We start from the raw sequence: 21,872 nt of genomic DNA, 5'->3' as shown, positions 1-21,872 counted from the left end.
GAGGGGCGGTCGCTTCAGTATCAAAATCCCTACAGGAGGTCTTTGATACATAGGATGAAAAAGGTGGCGGTAGTCTTTAATTTATAACATGTATAGAAAGAGAATGTGTATACCGAACGGTTATAATTAAAGTGAAGGGATTCATAGACGTCCAATGTTGGCTGTAATTATCCCATACAGCGAAACTTGGTACATATCCTAATGCGTTAATGCAGAACCAATGTAGGCTGGAAAAAAATTAGTTCCAATTTTGGTCACCAGGTGCTAATTTGGCGCTATGAATAGAAGAAAGGCGTACAGAAATGTTTCCATATGTAATGGACTGGGAATGGGGCCTGGACAAAGAAAGTCAAACAGCTGAGAAAGATATAATGTTGATTTTATTATTGACCACCACTTACACAATTTGTTCAGTATGAGCGCCAGAGACGTCGACGAAACGATGTACAGCGCTGGGTTTGCACCTGGTAGGCAAAATTGGAACTAATTTTTTCCACATTAAATTGGATCCTCATTAGCACATTACCATATCTATGAACTTTCTCTGCCATATGATAATTACAGTTCACACTCGTCCTTTGTCAGTAGCTTCACTTCAGTTAAAATCACCCCGTACATTCGTAGAGATTCTTTCGTGCGGCTCAATGTGCTGGTGCAAGTGTTTGAACTGGACGTCATTTCTGCGAACAGTCTCTCCCTGTCCATTTGTCCAACCGGGAAAAGGCGATCTACAGTTTAACGTGGAATCCGAAACACGTTTCCTCTGTGGCAGATCTACATTTCACTGAGAGATGATTGCTAGGTTAAAAAAGTTCGTGGTTCAGCCAGAATCGTTTCCGTTATCCATCACGGACTAAACCGCTAGACCACCACTCTTGAAAATGACACGGCCAGTTTAACGTAGAATTAGAACCACTTTCTGCTCCTGCCGAATGTGTACATCATTGAGACATGAAGGCCAGGTTAAAAGACAGTGCAAACTTCTGTGGTGGTCTGACTGGGACTTGATCCCGCAACCTCGCAGTTTCCAGGCATGAGCCGCAGCGTTAGGCCACCAGGCCCAACTCAGATTCTGTTCAAGCTTCTCTGTTGTTCGGAGTTGTGGTGGATGTACCACTAGGTCGCAACACCATCGTTTCGGCAGTGCCAGCGGACTTAAATACACCACAGTTCGGCCAATTTCGACAAAATGTTTACATTAATACGCGACCTTCCTCATGAATATATCTATGAGTCAAAACTGGATCACATTCCCTACAGTAGTTCCTGAAATGAGCCTGAACATACAGACAGAAGCGAACATGGAACTACAGTTGATATAAAGGGTGATCCAGCTGCCCTTACATCTGGGATTTATGCAACCCACAACACTTTCAAATGCGACACACAAGATTTTCATAAATTCTCACTCACTGTGTGTTGTACAGAAAACAGGAACGGTATCTTTTCGTAGGAAATTTAAATTTTCTACTGGGATGCACCTTCGCTAGAGGTTATAGTTTTCGAATTATTCAAGAAAAGATACAAAAGTGATCTTCAATTGCGGTTTCTTGAATAAGGCGGTGAACATGTACGAGGCGTGTTTTTTAAGTATGTACCGTTTTGGAACTAAAAAAAGACGTGCTAAGATATCTCAATAATTTTATTTTTACATGAAAGCCCGCACCTTAATCTACGCACTGACGCCATTACAGTCTGATTCTTCCTTGTTTACGTTGTGTACTGACAAGGGAACCTCCCCATTGCACCCCCCTCAGATTTAGTTATAAGTTTTCACAGTGGATCGGCCTTGAAAAACTGAACACAGATCAATCGAGAAAACAGGAAGAAGTTGCGTGGAAGTACGAAAAAAGAAACAAAATATACAAACTGAGTAGTCCATGTGTAACATAGGCAACCTCTAGGCTAACGTGAGCTCAGGAGTGCCGTGGTCCCGTGGTTAGCGTGAGCAGCTGCGGAGCGAAAGGTCTTTGGTTCAAGTCTTCCCTCTAGTAAAAAGTTTAATTTTTTATTTTCAGTTTATGTGACAAACTCTTATGTTTTCATCACTTTTTGGGAGTGATTATCACATCCACAAGAAAACCGAAATCGGGTAACGTAAAAGAATCTTTTTACCCATTCGCCAAGTGTACAAGTTAGGTGGGTCGACAACATATTCCTGTCATGTGACGCACATGCCGTCATCTCTGTCGTATAGAATATATCAGACGCGTTTTCCTGTGGAGGAATCGGTTGACCTATGACCTTGCGATCAAATGTTTTCGGTTCCCATTGGAGAGGCACGTCCTTTCGTCTGCTAATCGCACGGTTTACCGGTGCGGTCGCAAAACACAGACACTAAACTTATTACGGTGAACAGAGACGTCAATGAACGAACGGACAGATCATAACTTTGCGAAAATAAAGAAATTAAACTTTTCACTGGAGGGAGACTTGAACCAAGGACCTCTCGCTCCGCAGCTGCTCACGCTAACCACGGGACCACGGCACTCCTGAGCTCACGTTAGCCTAGATGTTGCCTATCTTACACATGGACTACTCAGTTTGTATATTTTGATTATTTTTTCATAGTTCCACGCAACTTCTTCCTGTTTCCTCGATTGATCTGTGTTCAGTTTTTCAAGGCCTATCCAGTGTGCCAACTAATATCTAAATCTGAGGGGGGTGCAATGGGGAGGTTCCCTTGTGAGTGTTTAAGATGCCTCCGATAATCGTGAATCCCGCCGACTGTGAAGTACGGCCTGTTATAAGATTTCTTAGTGCTAAAGGCCTAAAAGCGATCGATATTCATCGTGAGATCTGTGCAGTTTACGGAGAAAACATTATGGGTGATGGAATGGTAAGAAAGTGGGTGAGAGCATTTAAAGATGGCCGCACAAATGTGCATTATGAACAACGGAGTGGGCGTCCTTCGGTCGTTAATGAAAGTTTGGTGCAGGATGTGGACAACAATAAGGTCAGAGAAAACAGACGCTTTACGATTTCCTCCTTGCGGGATATCTTTCCTAATGTTTGTCGTAGTGTTTGGTTCAAATGGCTCTGAGCATTATGGGACTTAACTTCTGAGGTCATCAGTCCCCTAGAACTTAGAACTAATTAAACCTAACTAACCTAAGGACATCACACACAACCATGTCCGAGGCAGGATTCGAACGTGTGACCGTAGCGGTCGCGCGGTTCCAGACTGTAGCACCTAGAACAGCTTGGCCACGCCGGCCGGCCTTTGTGTTTTGTATGGCATTGTGACCGAGCACTTGAATTACCGAAAATTCTGCGCACATTGGGTACCGACAATGTTGACGGATGTGCACAAAACCAAACGTTCAGACAGTGCATTGACTTTCCTTGAGCGGTACCACAACGACGGTGATGATTTCTTAAGCCAAATTCTTACGGGCGATGAAACATGGGTGGCCTACGTCACTCCAGAATCAAAGCAACAGTCCACGGAAATTGAGCAAGGGGATCGATTTGCTGCAAGACAATGCCCGTCCGCATGTGGCGAATCAGACCAAAGATCTCATCAAATCTTTTCGATGGGTAACTCCGTACGACCCCCAATCTTGCGCCCAGTGACTACCATCTGTTCCTGCACTTCAAGAAACACTTGGGCGGTCGGCGTCTTCAAGACGATGACAAAGTCAAAACAGTGGTGATGCAGTGGTTAACACGTCAGGCGACAGACTTCTATGAGGAGGGTATTCAAAAACTGGTACAACGTTATGACAAGTGCCTCAATATTGACGGAAATTATGTAGACAAGTAGATTAAGGTACTGTATTTTCTAAAAAAAAAAAATGGTCCTGTGCATTTTTTCTGAAGAACTGAGAGTTGGTGCATAGCGAGTACATGAAAATCTTGTGCACGGTATTTGAAGGCCTTGTGGGTTGTATGAATCCCACCGCTAGGGGCGACTGAATCACCTTGTATATAGAGATGACAAGAGTGAAAAATTCATGGCTTCATTATCTGACGTCAGTGATTTTATATTCGCATAATATGATGCTGTAAATGCTTTTAAGAACGTTGGTCTGTCGATCGCATCTGATTGTTAAATAAACCAATTTATCAGCAGCTTGAGATAGTTGTTGTTGTGGTCTCCGGAGACTGGTTTGATGCAGCTCTCTATGCTACTCTGTCCTGTGCAAGCTTCTTCATCTCCCAGTACCTACTGCAACCTACATCCTTCTGAATCTGCTTGGTGTATTCATCTCTTGGTCTCCCTCTACGATTTTTACAATCCACGCTGCCCTCCAATGCTAAATTGGTGATCCCTTGATGCCTAAGAACATGTCCTACCAACCGGTCCCTTGTTCTTGTCAAGCTGCGTCACAAACTCTTCTTCTCCCCAATTCTATTCAATACCACCTCATTAGTTATGTGATCTACCCATCTAATCTTCAGCATTCTTCTGTAGCTTCTATTCTCTTCTTGTCCAAACTATTTATCTTCCATGATTCAAATGGTTCAAATGGCTCTGAGCATTATGGGACTTAACTTCTGAGGTCATCAGTCCCCTAGAACTTAGAGCTACTTAATCCTAACTAACCTAAGGACATTACACACATCCATGCCCGAGGCAGGATTCGAACCTGCGACCGTAGCAGTCCCGCGGTTCCGGACTGCAGCGCTTAGAACCGCACGGCCACCGCGGCCGGCTTATCGTCCATGTTTCACTTCCATACATGGCTACACTCCATACTAACACTTTCAGAAACGATTTCCTGACACTCAAATCAAAACCCGATATTAACAAATTTCTCTTCTTCAGAAACGCTTTCCTTGCCATTGCCAGTCTGCATTTTATATCCTCTCTGGTTCGACCATCATCAGTTATTTTGCTCCCCAAACAGCAAAACTCCTTTACTACTTTAAGTTTCTCATTTCCTAATCTAATTCCCGCAGCATCACCCGACTTCATTCGGCTACATTCCATTATCCTCGTTTTGCTTTTGTTGATGTTCATCTTATATCCTCCCTTCAAGACACTATCCATTCCGTTCAACTGCTGTTCCAAGTCCTTTGCTGTCTCTGATAGAATTACAATGTCATAGGCGAACCTCAAAGTTTTTATTTCTTCTCCACGGATTTTAATACCTACTCCGAATTTTTATTTTGTTTCCTTTACTTCTTGCTCAATATACAGATTGAATAACATCGGGGAGAGGCTACACTCCTGTCTCACTCCCTTCCCAACCACTGCTTCCCTTTCGTGCCCCTCGAGTCTTCTAACTGCCATCTGGTTTCTGTACAAATAGTAAATAGCCTTTCGCTCTCTGTATTTTATTCCTGCCACCTTTAGAATTTGAAAGAGGGTATTGCAGTGAATATTATGAAAAGCTTTCTCTAAATCTACAAATGCCAGAAACGTAGGTTGGCCTTTCTTTAATGTAGCTTCTAAGATAAGTCGTATGGTCAGTATTGTCTCACGTGTTCCAATAGTTCTACGGAATCCAAACTGATCTTTCCCGAGGTCGGCTTCTACCAGTTTTTCCATTGGTCTGTAAAGAATTCGCGTTAGTATTTTGCAGCTGTGACTTATTAAACTGATAGTTCGGTAATTTTCCCACCTGTCAACACCTGCTTTTATTTGGGACTGGAATTATTATATTCTTGAGATAGTAATCATGAAAAAAATTCAAGTTTTGAAAAAATAACCTGAATAGTTCTAGTAGACCTAATCCGTTTCGTGGTCGTGGATTATGATTTTTTTGAGATCGTCCACGGTGGCTCCGGGTAGAAATCTGTGTACGCTTAACAGTTCTTAGGACAGCAAAAGCATTTAAGACCGCGGCGTGTGGGGGAGGACCGGGGGCTGTCTTCGTTTGCTGTGGGTTTTATGTGGAGCGCTGTGATCGCTGTGTTGGAATCTGTTCGCGGCGGAAGTAGCTTTGGCTGTCGGTAAAAATTTTCTAACCGCGAGACCCGGTCCACGTGTACTGCGACCAGGCGCAGAGGGGCGCACATTTCCGGATCGTTACTCCGCGAAGGGTGCTCGGGCCGAGTGGCGCGTGCCCGCTTAGCCGCCGCCACGCGCTCGGATATTCATCACCACGGCCGCGCCGCGCCGGCCGCCTGGCTGCAGTGCTTGGCTCTCAAGTGGCCTGCGGAGGCGACGGTGGCGCTCCTGGCGGGTGGCTGCCGCGATCGATAGGCGTGTGCGCCGCGGGGAAGCCCCGCTCCGCTCCGGCTGTCCCCTACCGTCCCGCAGCAAATAACACACCCTGTCCTGCCCCTCCTGTGGCGAATTCCCTGCTTTCTTTTCAAGTGGGACTACCTCCCGCGATGATTTCGAAGCCCTGCGATCGTAAGCAGATAGTGTCGAAATCTTCCACGCGCCGCGACGGCCGTTGCTCATCGCAGTGTCAGTGCGAAGCTGGTGGTTCCCAACGTCACCGAGAGGTGGCAGAGCCGACACCTCCACAGCTCGGAGCACCCCTGCGCCAGTTAATGCGCACGCAGTGTTCAGGGAAATGAAAGGCCAGGGGAAGGAAAATTATTACTTCGAGGAAGTTAACAGTTTCTTGTTCCTGAGCAGTTTTGCTGGTGACCGCAAGATACACTTTTCAGAAGTCAAATTACTGTCTCGTGGGAGATCGCATCTTAAGGCTGCTCTATTATACGACCACTTCCTATTCAATACCTCCACACCTATAAAACCTTTATCCAACCACTCCATGTTGTATCTGACAATTAGTAATTTTTCGCAACACAACTTTTATTGATGCAAGTTCACAAGGTTGATGGTTGAATATACAAACGAAAGGTAACAATAATGAAAAAAGTCTTCTAATTGAGGCAAACAAAAGTTCACTCTCTCACACTAGTAAAAGTCCAATTCCCAGACGAAAACGTAATCTTCGACGGCTGCAGTACACGAGGTCGGCATCCAGCGTGAACTTAACTTTCGGCCTGGTTCTAGCCCCTAAATAACTGTCTCCAGCCAATGTTTTGGCGTAGTGATACTAACTGCAGGCTGTCGCTTGAGCTCCCCCTGCAGGAAGCAGTGCTCAGAATGTCTGTTTCCATTATCTTGTTTGTAAATAGCCGGTGTTTACCATGGTGCTTTTGGTACGCCTTGGGTTAGGCAACGTCGTCCGGTGTGGTGTTATATGGGTTGCTGGCCCTCAGGGGCTACTTTGGCTCCGGTATAACACTCCTCTCTCCTAAATTCGTGCTCCAACAAAATTTTTGCATTCCCTGCAAATCTGCAAACTGCATGCAGTCCACCTGGCCTTACGCACCCCTTTAACATCCCCCCCTAACACCCTGTATGAACTTCTTAATTTTATCTTTCTTGCCTCCCAAGCTGAACAGCTTCCGATTTCTTGTACTTTCCATGAACACAAAAGCAATCACACTATCATTCTATCTCCGATTATGAACCCTCGTTCAAATGGTTCAAATCGTTCTGAACACTATGGGACTTAACATCATCAGTACCCTAGAACATAGAACTACTTAAATCTAAATAACCTAGCGACATCACACACATCCATGCCCGAGACAGGATTCGAACCTGCGACCGTAGTGGTCGCGCGGTTCCAGACTGAAGTCTAGAACCGCTCGGCCACAACGGCCGTCTTGAACCCTCGTCCTCTGCCGGAGTTGTACGAGGGTTATTCGGAAAGTAAGGAACGATCAGTCGCGAAATGGAAACCACAGTGAAAATCCGATGAAGTTTCTGCACTGGTGTTTTGGGCAGTACACTCTGGTATGCCCGTCGATCGTGTTCCGTCGTTCTTTTTAGTTCTGAGCACACAGGGAGCACATAAAGATACCTAGAACAATGGTGTCTCCCGCCAAGTACAGGGGCCTGGTGAGAAATTTCGCCTGAAGCTATGCAGCCAACATCACATAACTGTCGTGCGTTGTTTTCTTCAAGACAATATTCTCAGCCGCATTCTGCATGGGCCAATGAAGATACTCCTGCATCGTCTCCAATTGGAAATGTTTGATTACTCACAATACAGCCTGTAATGTCTCCCTCTGAGTTTGATCTCTGTGCACATGAACCGCTGGCTATGAAGACAACGAGCTGTAGGCCAGCGTAGAGAATTGGCGGAAAGCTCTGGCGGCTGCCTTCTATAACGAGGGTGTTGGAAAGTTGGTACAACGCTACGACAAATGTCTAAGTCCGATCGGCGACTATGGAGATAAGTAGCTGGAAGTCGTAGCTAACTGTTGAAAATAAAACAGTTTCGATTTTCACTGTGGTTTCCATTTCGCGACCTATCATTCCTTACTTTCCGAATAGCTCTCGTATTAACACGTCGAGTCAACTTCGCATCTACACAGTCTCAATGCTTATTCCTCGAAAACCTTAACTGCCTCCACCTATATGACTGCAGAATCAGCCAGCGTTAAAACAACTGTCGTCGTCCTCTTCAAGGCTATCCCCTATGCCCCTGCCCACGCTCCCACATTCCTCCATCCGAACCCAGCCAAACGCTTGATTCCGGAACCCCCTCTCCTACTTTACCATTCCTCGCCCCTTCCAAACAACCCTCTTTATCTACTAGTCCTACGCCATTCCCTCGTTTTTATGAAGACTGCCATCAAATGAGTCTATTTTAAAAAAGACAGCAATATTTTACTTGGAATCTCTAATGTACAGCCGTCTGTTTTAACAATTTTAAGACCTCAATACTTTCACTGCGTGACGAAAAAATGCATCTCCCAGAAAGTGAGGAGAAAACGAAATGAAACTTTTCAGCAATAACAAAATCGAGTCGAACCGACAAAGAACGTGACAATTTGAACCCATTTATCAATATGATGTGCCGCACCCTCTGTCCTGGATGCATTCATTGATTCCTTGGGGGAAGTGTGTGACAAAGGCGTTGTATCTGCTGCCGAAGCAATCTCACCCACAGATGTTGTAACTGGTTCCTACTATACTAGATACTGGCACAGCTAGTTCCACAACCTATTCTGTCGGACCTAGTCCCAGAAGCTATGTTATCAGGAACACATATGGGGATCTAGCTGCACATGGGAGTACTTCAATGTTTGCAGTTAGTAGACACATGGCCCATTTGTGGATAAGCGTTGCCCTGTACAAAACTGGCACCACTATACTGCCACATGAGAGGTGACTATAGTTGTAAAACTACCATATGCTGCTGTAGACTATCACAAGTAAGAACAGACTACACTAGTAGCTTTGGTCAGTTAAGATTGTAACTGCATTACACATATGTTAGATGTGTTGCATACCTATCAGGCGTTACCTCATTTCGATAACTTTGCCCATGTATAGATGACTGTCTTATTAGGTTCCTGTTGTACACAGAACTGGTGATATGCCTAGAAAGTAACTGAGAATGTATAAAGGGCCATGTCACTTGTGGAACGTTTTTATTGAACGTAGTTATTCACCTGTCTGTTACTTAAAAATAAAGAATATTTAGAGCAAAATTGAAATTCTCAATATTTAATTCAGGTGTTGTTCGAAAATTGTTGCTTTGTAACGAGAAACAGACGGATGTTGTAAAAAAAAATTTAAAAATTCATATTTATCATAGAGTGCTATGAAACGCATTTTTCACAAAAAAAGTAAAATTAGGAAGAACTGAAACAAAAAACATGGCTTCAATAGGTCATCGAGCTTATATAAAGCATTCTTCCGTTATTCATAAACAACTTTCGTATTTATCAGTTATATCAGGGAACCCTTGCCTTTGATCAAGATGAAGAGCATCCTACTGAGAACAAAGACAACAGTAATGATATAAATTTTTTTATGTTGGTGCATGCAAATTGCACTTGCATCAATAGTAATTGCCTCTGTTACATAAAAACGCTGACGTTACCGGTATTCATTTTCGCTCGTCGCCACAGATTCCACGTAATGTCCCGCTCCAGCTGTCTTCCCCTTAATTAACGAGCGTCGTTCAATAAGTGGCAGTCTAAAGGCGGTGCAGTCATGCACTGTGCGGCTGGTCGCGGCGGAGGTTGCAGTCCTCCCTCGGGCATGGGTGTGTGTGTTTGTCCTTCGGATAATTTAGGTTAAGTAGTGTGTAAGCTTAGGGACTGATGACCTTTGCGGTTAAGTCCCATAAGATTTCACACACATTTCAACATTTTCAGTAAGTAATGCACCAAATTGTTTTTCTCAGATGGGCTCTTAACTTATTGTTAAGAGTCAGAATGGTGACAACACACATCAACATGTCTTGTCCATGACCTATTTTTCTACGTAGTCTCCATCACGTCCTGTGATCGTACGCCAACGTCGAGGAAGAGCATGTAACGCCTGCTGGTGAAAGCTCTTGTCCTGCAGGTGTAGTCATGTTTTCATTCGTGACTGACATTCTCGTCATCTTCAAAGTGTGTTCCACGTTGAGAATCTTTAAGCGGCCCAAAGGGATGGAAGTCCGAGGGTGCCAGGTCTGCACTGTAGGGCGGATGAGGCAGTGATGTCCAACCCAATTTGGCGATGTGTTCCCGGGTTCTCAGACTTGTGTGTGGCCGTGCATCACAGTGTTGGAGCAAGATTTGTGCTGGATTCTTGTCCGATCGAACACGTCGGAAACGGTTCTAGAGTTTATTCAGAGTCCTCACGTATGCCTCTGAATTGACGGTTGACCCTTTTGGCATCACATCCACGAGAACGACGCCATCACAGTCCCGGAAGACTGTCACCGTGACGTTTACGGCAGAGAGGGTTTTCTCGCATTTCTTCTTTTCAATGGACTGCCTATTTGTTCTCGGCCCAAAGTGGTGCACCCAACTTTCGTCCCCCGTAACGATGTAACGATCCGTGACAGAAAGGGCTCTCCGTCGGTCTCAAAACGCTCCAACAATTCAGATGAAATGGCCTTTCTTGGAATCTTGTGGTCGGCTGTGACCATTCGTGGAACCCATCGTGAGCACCTCTTTGAATATCGGACAGTCTCGGTTACTGCAGACGCACTTCCAATGCTCACCGACAACAGTGGAGCCAATTGTCGAGTTGTGATGCGCCGGTCGGCACGAATAATGGCATCCGCACTATTCAGCATGTCTGGAGCAGTGGCTGTGACAGAACGTCCCGAGCGTGGTTGATCAAGGAGCTCTGTTTCTGCATTTCCTGAGTCTGTAACTTTCTTTACCCATCGCCCAACTGCGCTTCTATCAACTGCAGCAGCGCCATACACTGCACACAAACGTTTATGGATGTTCACCAAGGTTTCTTTTTCTGCACACGAGAATTCAATAACAGCACGCTGCTTGTAACGCGAGCCGAACGTAGACGCCATCTTGACGCTGTACTGCGCCTCTGCCGTCTGCCAGAACGGTTCATAGGCGCACAGAACAAACAACAAATGTGAAGCACCAAAAAGGACGTTTGTCTGTGTATGTTAATGGCTGTTTTAGAAAATGTGGGGCGTTACTTATTGAAGGAGCGTCGTACATTCACTTATGTCTCGTTCCCTACCAATGCTACTTGTAATCCTACCGTGTACTACGTTATTTGTGTACCGTACCAAAACAACCGAACCGTAGTTTTCGTGGAGCGCATCTCTGGCTTAACAGATGAGGACGTAGGATGCCCGTCACGTAGCGTTGTTCGTCAGGGTTTGCTCAGACTTGAAGCCTGTCGCGATGGCTCCCCCCCAATCCGTGATACCAGGAGTAGCCCCGATGTGCTTCTCCAGAACATTGGAACAGTGGGACCTCTCGCACCGGATCACCGACGATGCTTATCCTGGGGAGTGCAGAGCCGCGATTCATCGCTGAATACAATGCGGCGCCATTCATTCGTCACGTAGCGTTGTTCGTCAGAGTTTGCTCAGTCACTGCAAGTCCTGACTTGAAGCCTGTCGCGATGGCTCCCCAATCTTGCTTGCAGGCCACGGCGCCACTGCGAGCGCAAGGTCAGTGTTGTGGTGTTATCGGCAGCCTGTGCGTGGGACGGTAATTCCCCAGTCCGGCTGCCGGCACTCTCCAACCAGTGGTGCAGGATGATGCAGGTGGTTACGATGTGCTTGGCGTACGAGGCGGCGGTTCTACCTTTTGGTGGTCTGGCGTGGTTGACCGGATCCCCACATCAGACGACTGTCACATCCGAATGCTCCATAAATTTGGATGATGCACGATTCTACCAGATGGCCAAATGTAGTCCGACAGCGAGGGCCCTTCCAAACCCTGTCAGGTGCTGATAACGCTGTCTCGTAGGAGTTGTACGGCGTGTATATTTCTATTGTCTGTTGTCAAATCACAATTTATGAAAGATGTTTATATTTTATTAATAAGATTAAGTATGAATAATTAATATTTGTCATGTTGGAAATAATTGCGGTAGCAGGGAATGTCTGCACCAAAGTATTGCTGGCAAGAGAGACCGCACATTGATATAATTTTGAAAGGGGCGGTAGAGACAGCGTATGGATACATTTTAACAAAAGAGCGGGAAAGACCGCGCATTGATACATTTTGTAATGGTAGCAGGGATTGTCTGCACCAGAAAGCATTCTTGGCTGGAGAAACCGTACTTCAGCGTTCGTAGGAGGTCAGTAGTAAGCGAGATGTGAAGCGAGAGGTTGAGAGGAGCGGTGTACCTACCAGCCACCAGCTATGATTTACGAGAGATTGTAAACGGATGTACAGAGTCATCAGCTAACTATTATAATAAGCGGAACTAATATTATTGATTTTTTTCTTTTTTTTTTTTTTTTTTTTTTTTAGAAACTCAAGACTACTGAAGGTATGTTTGCGCAATGCTAGTTGTAAGATTATTGTAAAAAGTAAGTCCCATTTGAACGTTTGTAAAATCATTTCATTACCAACAGTAAATATTTGAAGCGTTTTCAGAATATAATTAATTTTTGCCAGCAATGTTGCATTATTGATTATAATCCATCCCAAAAACCATCAACATAAAACTTTGCAAAAATTTTATTGTTGTCAAGAAAAAGTTTAACAATGAATTGCGTAACTTCAGTCAAATTAATTAAAGAATAACGTCAGCTTTGCTAATAAAGAATACCGTCAGCTTTGGTAATAAATACAGCCACTTATTATGGCAGCCCACCAGCGGCTAATAGAGTATAGTAAACCAGAGTAAGTATATTCATGTCGCAGTTCGATGTAGCATGCAGATGGCGATCCAGTAACAGTAAAATAGGTAAGGAACAGTTTTGGGTTATTGCAGATAACGACTAAGGGCCACACGACGACGACACATTCTATGTTTCGTCCAAATAATCCGAAAATCACTTTTAAAAAGCAGCAATTAAATTTGTATGCGAAGATTGAGAAAGAGAATAAATTTCAAAGGAAAGATTTCATTTGTTATTATTAAGCAAGAGATAGAAATCCTAAGGAAAGGTTACATAGGTTATTGTAAAAGGGAAGGTTATCATTAACAAAAGAGGTATAGAGGAGACGGAAAGGTTGCAGAGTACGCGGCATCTCTGCGTCCTTCACAGTGGTCACTCAACACCTGACGCTGTTCAGGCCTTGTAACAACACTGCCAAGTGTAGAAATGTGAAAACGGAATTTAATTGCAATAATTAAACGTCTGTTCTTTGAAACTGATAAACAATTTGGAAATTTGTGATAAGGTCTTATGGTACCAAACTGCTGAGGTCATCGGTCCCTAAGCTTACACACTACTTAATCTAAATTAAACTAACTTACGCCAAGGACAACAAACACACACCCATGCCCGAGGGAGGACTCGAACCTCCGACGGGGCGAGCCGCGCGGACCATCACAAGGCGCCTCAGACAGCTGGGCTACCTCGCGCGGCTGATAATATTTTATTCAGTATAACCGCCATCGCTATTTACACATTTCTCCTAATTCTCTGGCAGGCTATGAAGGCCACACCAAAGAAACAGTTCTTCATTTGAAGCGAACCAGTCAGCGAGCCATTTTCGTACATTGTCACGCGAATTGAACCGCTGTTCAGCGACAGCGTGTCCCGCTGATACAAATGGATGATAATCGTGTAGGGCCAAGTCTGCAGAATAAGCCGCATGTCCTAGTATTTCCCAACTGAATGCCTCGATCGTTTCCCAGACCCGTTTTGCTGTGTGTGACGGGGCGTTATCGTGGATCAATATGACTCTATGTTGCCTTTCTCCATATTCCGCTCATTTTTCACGTAATGCTCGATTTAAATCGATTATTTTCTGTTGGTAGAGATCAGTATTAATGTTTCACCAAGTTTTAACAGCTCGTAATAGATGTCACCCTTCTGATGCCACCAAACACAGAGCATTGTCTTCTTTCCATAACGATTGGGTCTTACAGTGGATTTCGATGGTTTGCCTGTATTCACCCATGATTTACGATGCTTAGGATTCTCAAAATATATTCATTTTTCGTGATCTGTCGCTATTCGATGGTAAAAACGACTTTCTTTTGTATCTGGCGAGCAGCATTTCACAAGCGATTTGCTTACTGACTTCCATTCAGTTCATGCGGAACCCATTTTCCCACTTTCTGCACCTTCCCCGTAGCTTTCAACCGAAGAGAAAGGGCTTTCTGTGCCACATTCAATTGTTACACGAGTTCCTGTTGAGTTTGAGTATGGTTTTCATCCAATAAGGCGTTCAATTCGTTGTCTTACAACTTTTTCGGTGGTTTCCCGCACGCGTTGTTTCTCACGTCAGAATCACCACTTAAGAATTTTTTTTAACGCTCGAAACACCGTGTTTTTCCAAGAGCATCATCGCCGAAAGCTTCGACAAGCATTCGATGCGATTCTGCAGCGGTTTTCTTCAAATCATAAAAGAAAATCAATGCTGTCCGAAAATCGTAGTTCGTAGGCACAAAACTGGACGTGTTTACGGGTTTGAAACAGATACCGATGTATGAAATTTTTATTACTGTGTGTCGACGTTCATAGTCAGGCGTTACAGGAAGCAGGTGGCGCTGAAGACACAGTCTCAGGGGCTCTGCGCTGGCGGCTAGCACCGTCTGTAGGGAAACTCCGATTTCATACGTCTATACCTTGTAAACACTAACGAACCTTGAGGCCTTTCTGCCTGTCACAGATATTTGAAACTCGAATAATTTTCATGTCCGTCAATGCGGTGTACGTGTATGAAGTTATGCTGAAATCCGACAATGTTTCGTGCGTATTTCACTTTTTTTGTCGGCCAGTGTATTATATGTTGTTGTTTTTTTTACGGTTAAAAACGTCCTCCTCGTTTGCTCTTAAGTTTTTCGTGTTTATTCCCAGTGTTTCTCTCATATTTCCGGGCTCAATTTACGAAATACGAAACCTAATGTCTAATCTTCTCAAACGCATTTCACCTCACTCAGGAACAAATACATACAGTGGAATGTATTGCAGTGTGAAACGAGTATGGACGCTTAAGCTATTTGCTTGAAAACGATCCACCGTTGAACCCCTCCAATTACACTGATAATAAAAAGAATACAGCCTAGTTGCCCATGTTCTCATTCTCAAAATACGCTGTGGCTATGGACTCCCACAAAAATAATATTTTAAATATATGGTTCAAATGTCTGTGAGCATTATGGGACTTAACATCTGTGGTCATCAGTCCCCTAGAACTTAGAACTACTTACACCTAACTAACCTAAGGACATCACACACATCCATGCCCGAGGCAGGATTCGAACCGGCGACCGTAGCAGTCTCGAGGTTCCGGACTGATGCGCCTAGAACCGCTCGGCAACCAAGGCCGGCATAATATTTTGAAATCTATATTATGCATCAGATGCTTTTGAGCTGAAGATGGACTCAGTGTCCGAAATGCATCGCGTAATTTAATAAAACACGAAAAAATTGTGACTCGAGGCAATTATATTCAAACTATCAGCGTATTTGTTTTAGAATTATGATTCTTTAATCTGCGAATGCTCTCGCTTGAACAACAGCATTGTACCGCTAGCAGCCCACCTTTGCCCTGATGTAAACTTAAAAACAAATATTTAAGAATTAAACATTAGACAAAAATTTTCACGTCTGACGCGATAGAAGTACTCTATACTACTATACAAGAAACACTCCATCAACCTCAGCTCCACCGTCTGTCGCTTTGCCTTCAGAACGAAGCTGTGCTTCGTACAGCCGGTGTTCACACGAACCGTGTTGATTCCTATACAGGAGTTGTTCCGTCTCCACAAAATTCAAGATACGTTAGCTCATCGTATGATGCAACTTCCATTGGCCTGTTACTAAACTACCAATAAATTCCTGATTCTTTCAGGAATCAAAATCCAGTATGTAAACTAGTTTTGAACTTCTGATTATGCACTTCACAAATGATTTAATGTGTTGAATATTTGACACTAAGAGTGTTACCGAGGAAAAGCTTGGTTTTTAATTATGCTCAAAGTTTTTGCAAGTCGCTCACAATATGGAAGTCTGGATGAATATATTCTGGTTAATCTGCACTTCATTTCAAGCAAAAGCAAATTTTCATGTATCCTGAATTGTGTGTCGTACAATATCATTGTGCGGCCACATTCAGTGATGTATGTGGATATTGTCTGGAACGTGTGTTACGAATAGAGTTAGTAGTGAAGAAGTAATATATTCAGATGTCATGTCTGATGTTTAAGTTTTACTGCGCGCCATTCTAACCAGAGGTTAGCTTTTCACGCGTCCCACTCTGTATGACGTGATGCTTCCTGAACTAAGTGTCGTACAACGATATAATTTTGCAGGTGCATTCAATGGAATGCGAGGATACAATCTCCGAACTGTGTTGGGAATAGAGTCGGTAGTAAAGAACAAGTAAATTAAACGTCGAGCCTAAAGTTCAAGTTTTAGAGCACGAACAGCGAAAATATAATAAGCGATAAGCTTATTCTCACATACTGGACGAACAGAAAAAAATGGTTCAAATGGCTCTGAGCACTATGGGACTTAACTTCTGAGGTCATCAGTCCCCTAGAACTTAGAACTACTTAAACGTAACTAACCTAAGGACATCACACACATCTATGCCCGAGGCAGGATTCGAACCTGCGACCGTAGCGGTCACGCGGTTCCAGACTGTAGCGCCTAGGGCCGCTCGGCCACTCAGGCCGGGGCGGACGAATAGAGTCCGGGTATTTGCACACCGTCAGTTACTCTGACTCGATACAAACACACAATATCTAACTGTAACACTTCTAAAAGTGTGTTAAACTTTTAACATAAGATTACACCTCTTAATAAGTAGATTATGACAGCATTTAAAATTTTTAAACTCGGTCAGTAATCACGCGAAATATTGAAAATTAGGTGTCTGTTGACTGTGGAAGCCATTGGATAGACAACTTGCAACTGGTACTTGTTTCCATGTTCCTGGGTAGCTGTGTATAGAGGTGCTCTGAAATTCCGCTTACGAACTAATAGGATTTGTAGAAGGGATTGAGTAGATAATATTTTTAATTGGACCGGTTATAACCATTTGAAAACACGTTGATAACGCGACCACTTATACGAGTAATTTATTCGGTGTGACCCAGTACATCACTTGTTTTAAAGTTCCACTCATCAATAATCAAAGAAACAAAAGAGAAACTTAATTAGTTACGACAAACACTGATGTTTACGATACAGCGTTTCCAATTCGGGTCTGCGGCGTCTCCTTGGAGCACAACGACAAGAGACCACAACTTCTGGAAGTTGTTCCGTAATTGCGGCGAGAAGGGTATGCTATGTTGTCGGACATTGTGGATAACAATCTTGATAAAGACGACGAGGAGCTCATTCATTACCGCGAGATTTGCGATGCAGAAGCATCACGTCGATGTATTCAGCAAACGCGTGTTCAGCCATGTTGCTCTAATTCTCAGCGACGCCACAGTGAGGATCGAACCAGGTCAGAGAAGCAGGGCAGACGCCAAATTACATCAGCCGACCCCGACGCAAGCATCCCTCACCGTGGCTACCGTGTTGCATACCAACCTAGCAAACGCGTTCTCAAGCCGCTGTACGACGGAAACGGTACGCTTCCGGACATAGGTTCCTGTTCAGAATCTTATGTACTCACACCTCTCTACAAGTACGAAAGGTTTATAAGGGGAATTTTAGACTAACCTGTAGTAGTAAAGATCTGACACGAACATTTTGTTTGTCATAACCTTCTAAAATCAGTTTTACTGAGTCTTATGCCGGCCGCGGTGGTCTAGCGTTTCTAGGCGCTCAGTCCGGAACCGCGCGACTGCTACGGTCGCAGGTTCGAATCCTGCCTCGGGCATGGATGTGTGTGATGTCCTTAGGTTAGTTAGGTTTAAGTAGTTCTAAGTTCTAGGGGACTGATGACCACAGATGATAAGTCCCATAGTGCTCAGAGCCATTTTACTGAGTCTTATGAGGGGAAAGTGCAAGGGGACTCAGATTGGTGTTAAGCTGTCCACACAATTACATTACCCATCTGCGTGAGACAAATCTGCAGTAACAGGAGCCAATTATTTACAGAGCTTAACGTGACAGCTCTACATAGATTTCGCCCAACTGTACTGTGCTGGTATGGAGTTTCATTCATTCATCGACCTCCGTTTCTTTTTTTTAATGTAACTGTCCTTCGAAAAAAGATACTTTAAGACAAATTCTAGATTCATCACTGTTTATTTTAATTTAATCTTGTCAAAGCATCAGTTTTCAGCATACAAGATACGAGGGCAGTTCAATAAGTAATGCAACACATTTTTTTTCAGAAACAGGGGTTGTTTTATTCAGCATTGAAATACACCAGGTTATTCCCCAATCTTTTAGCTACACAACACTATTTTTCAACGTAATCTCCATTCAATGCTACGGCCTTACGCCACCTCGAAATGAGGGCCTGTATGCCTGCACGGTACCATTCCACTGGTCGATGTCGGAGCCAACGTCGTACTGCATCAATAACTTCTTCATCATCCACGTAGTGCCTCCCACGGATTGCGTCCTTCATTGGGGCGAACATATGAAAATCCGACGGTGCGAGATCGGGGCTGTAGGGTGCATGAGGAAGAACAGTCCACTGAAGTTTTGTGAGCTCCTCTCGGGTGCGAAGACTTGTGTGAGGTCTTGCGTTGTCATGAAGAAGGAGAAGTTCGTTCAGATTTTTGTGCTGACGAACACGCTGAAGTCGTTTCTTCAATTTCTGAAGAGTAGCACAATACACTTCAGAGTTGATCGTTTGACCATGGGGAAGGACATCGAACAGAATAACCCCTTCAGCGTCCCAGAAGACTGTAACCATGACTTTACCGGCTGAGGGTATGGCTTTAAACTTTTTCTTGCTAGGGGAGTGGGTGTGGCGCCACTCCATTGATTGCCGTTTTGTTTCAGGTTCGAAGTGATGAACCCATGTTCCATCGCCTGTAACAATCTTTGACAAGAAATTGTCACCCTCAGCCACATGACGAGCAAGCAATTCCGCACAGATGGTTCTCCTTTGCTCTTTATGGTGTTCGGTTAGACAACGAGGGACCCAGCGGGTACAAACCTTTGAATATCCCAACTGGTGAACAATTGTGACAGCACTACCAATAGAGATGTCAAGTTGAGCACTGAGTTGTTTGATGGTGATCCGTCGATCATCTCGAACGAGTGTGTTCGCACGCTCCGCCATTGCAGGAGTCACAGCTGTGCACGGCCGGCCCGCACGCGGGAGATCAGACAGTCTTGCTTGACCTTGCGGCGATGATGACACACGCTTTGCCCAACGACTCACCGTGCTTTTGTCCACTGCCAGATCACCGTAGACATTCTGCAAGCGCCTATGAATATCTGAGATGCCCTGGTTTTCCGCCAAAAGAAACTCGATCACTGCCCGTTGTTTGCAACGCACATCCGTTACAGACGCCATTTTAACAGCTCCGTACAGCGCTGCCACCTGTCGGAAGTCAATGAAACTATACGAGACGAAGCGGGAATGTTTGAAAATATTCCACAAGAAATTTCCGGTTTTTTCAACCAAAATTGGCCGAGAAAAAAAATGTGTTGCATTACTTATTGAACTGCCCTCGTACATGCATAATTCGTAAACTAAATACTAATTTAATAAACACCCTCGAAACACCTGCTTTATCCATCAGGTTTTGAAATTAACAGGAAGAGCAAAAATAAAATTGGTTACTTTTACATCCGTCGAATTCTTTTTTCTTGTGTAGCATCATTCTAAACGGTGGAAAATTAGAAAGTAACCCTCACATTTCATTTTTCATCCAGTGCTTACTGAATTTGCCCATGCATTTACTACTGCTGCATAACAAGTTGCATAGTCTTAGGATATGATGTTCCGAAACAGTTATTTTCATGGGGAACTTTGCGGAATAATTGTAGACCTCCAGGAAAAAAAACAAAACGTGAAAATCTGATATTTTATGGAGAAAAGATTTAACGCGAGTGTGGATCTGGGGCTAGTGTTACAGCTGTCACACTAGAGCCGACTGCTGTGTACTGACAGGATACGCTTGCAGTGGAACGTCGCTCTGATCACAGTACTGAAGTGCATGGGGACGAAGCTGTAGCAGTTTTGAAACCGAAAGCAAAGAAATTAAAAACGGTAGACGTTGCTTACTGGAAGAAAAGTACTAAGAGAAGTAGTCTCTGTTCTCCGTGTCAAGATATGGCGGTTCGACAAGAATACGGAAATACCGCGAGGAATCCATGCTTGAAGATACATTCAGATAGCAAGCCTTCAGGTCGTGCCATTGTGTTTGACGACGAACGCCACCTGTTCAGTGCCCAGAATACGTTGAAAGTGTCAGCCGTGGTCACAACAGTGTTTTCTGTAGATGTGAGTCCATTATATCTGAGCTAAGTGAAATCGAACGTGGGTAAATTTATGGTGGGAGCATGGTGTTTCAAGAGGCATGCTATCGATGATTTAAACCGCGTGGAAATAATGCTGTTGCTTGGAACAACTGTCAAATGTCCCGACGGTAAGAAAACTTACTTCTTCATACAGGATCTTCGCTTCTACAGAACCGAATGCTAGGATTTTTTCTCAGAAGCACAACCAGCGTCAATTTTGAAAAAAAAACACGCATTACTTTCAGTTAATTTCAATACGTCTTAGTCGAATGTCTGACTAGTAACAGGGTTGTGGATCGTCCCAATAACATCCCTCCTCGCTTTACCTGACACAGTCATGGAGTTGTCAATATCTTAAATGTTTGCGACGAAATCTCTAGCAATCCAATCGTTAACTCCTCTTTAAAAATTTGGAAAACGACGCTGTCTCTTCTTCGTGGACTCCTTTTTTGGTGTCACCGCCAGACACCACACTTGCTAGGTGGTAGCCTTTAAATCGGCCGCGGTCCGTTAGTATACGTCGGACCCGCGTGCCGCCACTGTCAGTGATTGCAGACCGAGCGCCGCCACACGGCAGGTCTAGAGAGACTTCCTAGCACTCGCCCCAGTTGTACAGCCGACTTTGCTAGCGATGGTTCACTGACAAATTACGCTCTCATTTGCCGAGACGATAGTTAGCATAGCCTTCAGCTACGTCATTTGCTACGACCTAGCAAGGCGCCATTACCAGTACTATTGAGATTATGAAACATGTACCGTCAAGAGCGACGTTCACCATTTATGGATTAAAGTTAAGTATTCCACCTGCTACGTCAGTTTTTTCTAAAGTCTAATTTCCTAGACCTGTTCCAGACCTCACGCCAGCCTGCGTGAGCTAAAACGCGTGCCTTTCGGTTTCCTCTAGTATACCGGATTGACTCTCTTGCCAACCCACAACACTTTTTTTCCCGGATTGGTACACTGAAGAGTCAAAGAAACAGGCATAATATTGTCTAGGGTTCCCGCGAGCACGCAGAAATGCCGGAACACGACTTGCCATGGACTCGACTAATGTCTGAAGTAGTGCTGGAGGGAACTGACACAATAAATCCTTAAGAGTACGAGAAGGTGGACGTCTCTTCCGCCAGCGGAAGTGTTTAAACTCAGAAGCGTGTTCCTGGAGTC

Source organism: Schistocerca serialis, chromosome 10, assembly GCF_023864345.2.
Source record: "Schistocerca serialis cubense isolate TAMUIC-IGC-003099 chromosome 10, iqSchSeri2.2, whole genome shotgun sequence".
In the NCBI taxonomy this organism is placed as follows: Eukaryota; Metazoa; Arthropoda; class Insecta; order Orthoptera; family Acrididae; genus Schistocerca; species Schistocerca serialis.
Note: the sequence above shows the minus strand (reverse complement) of the source record.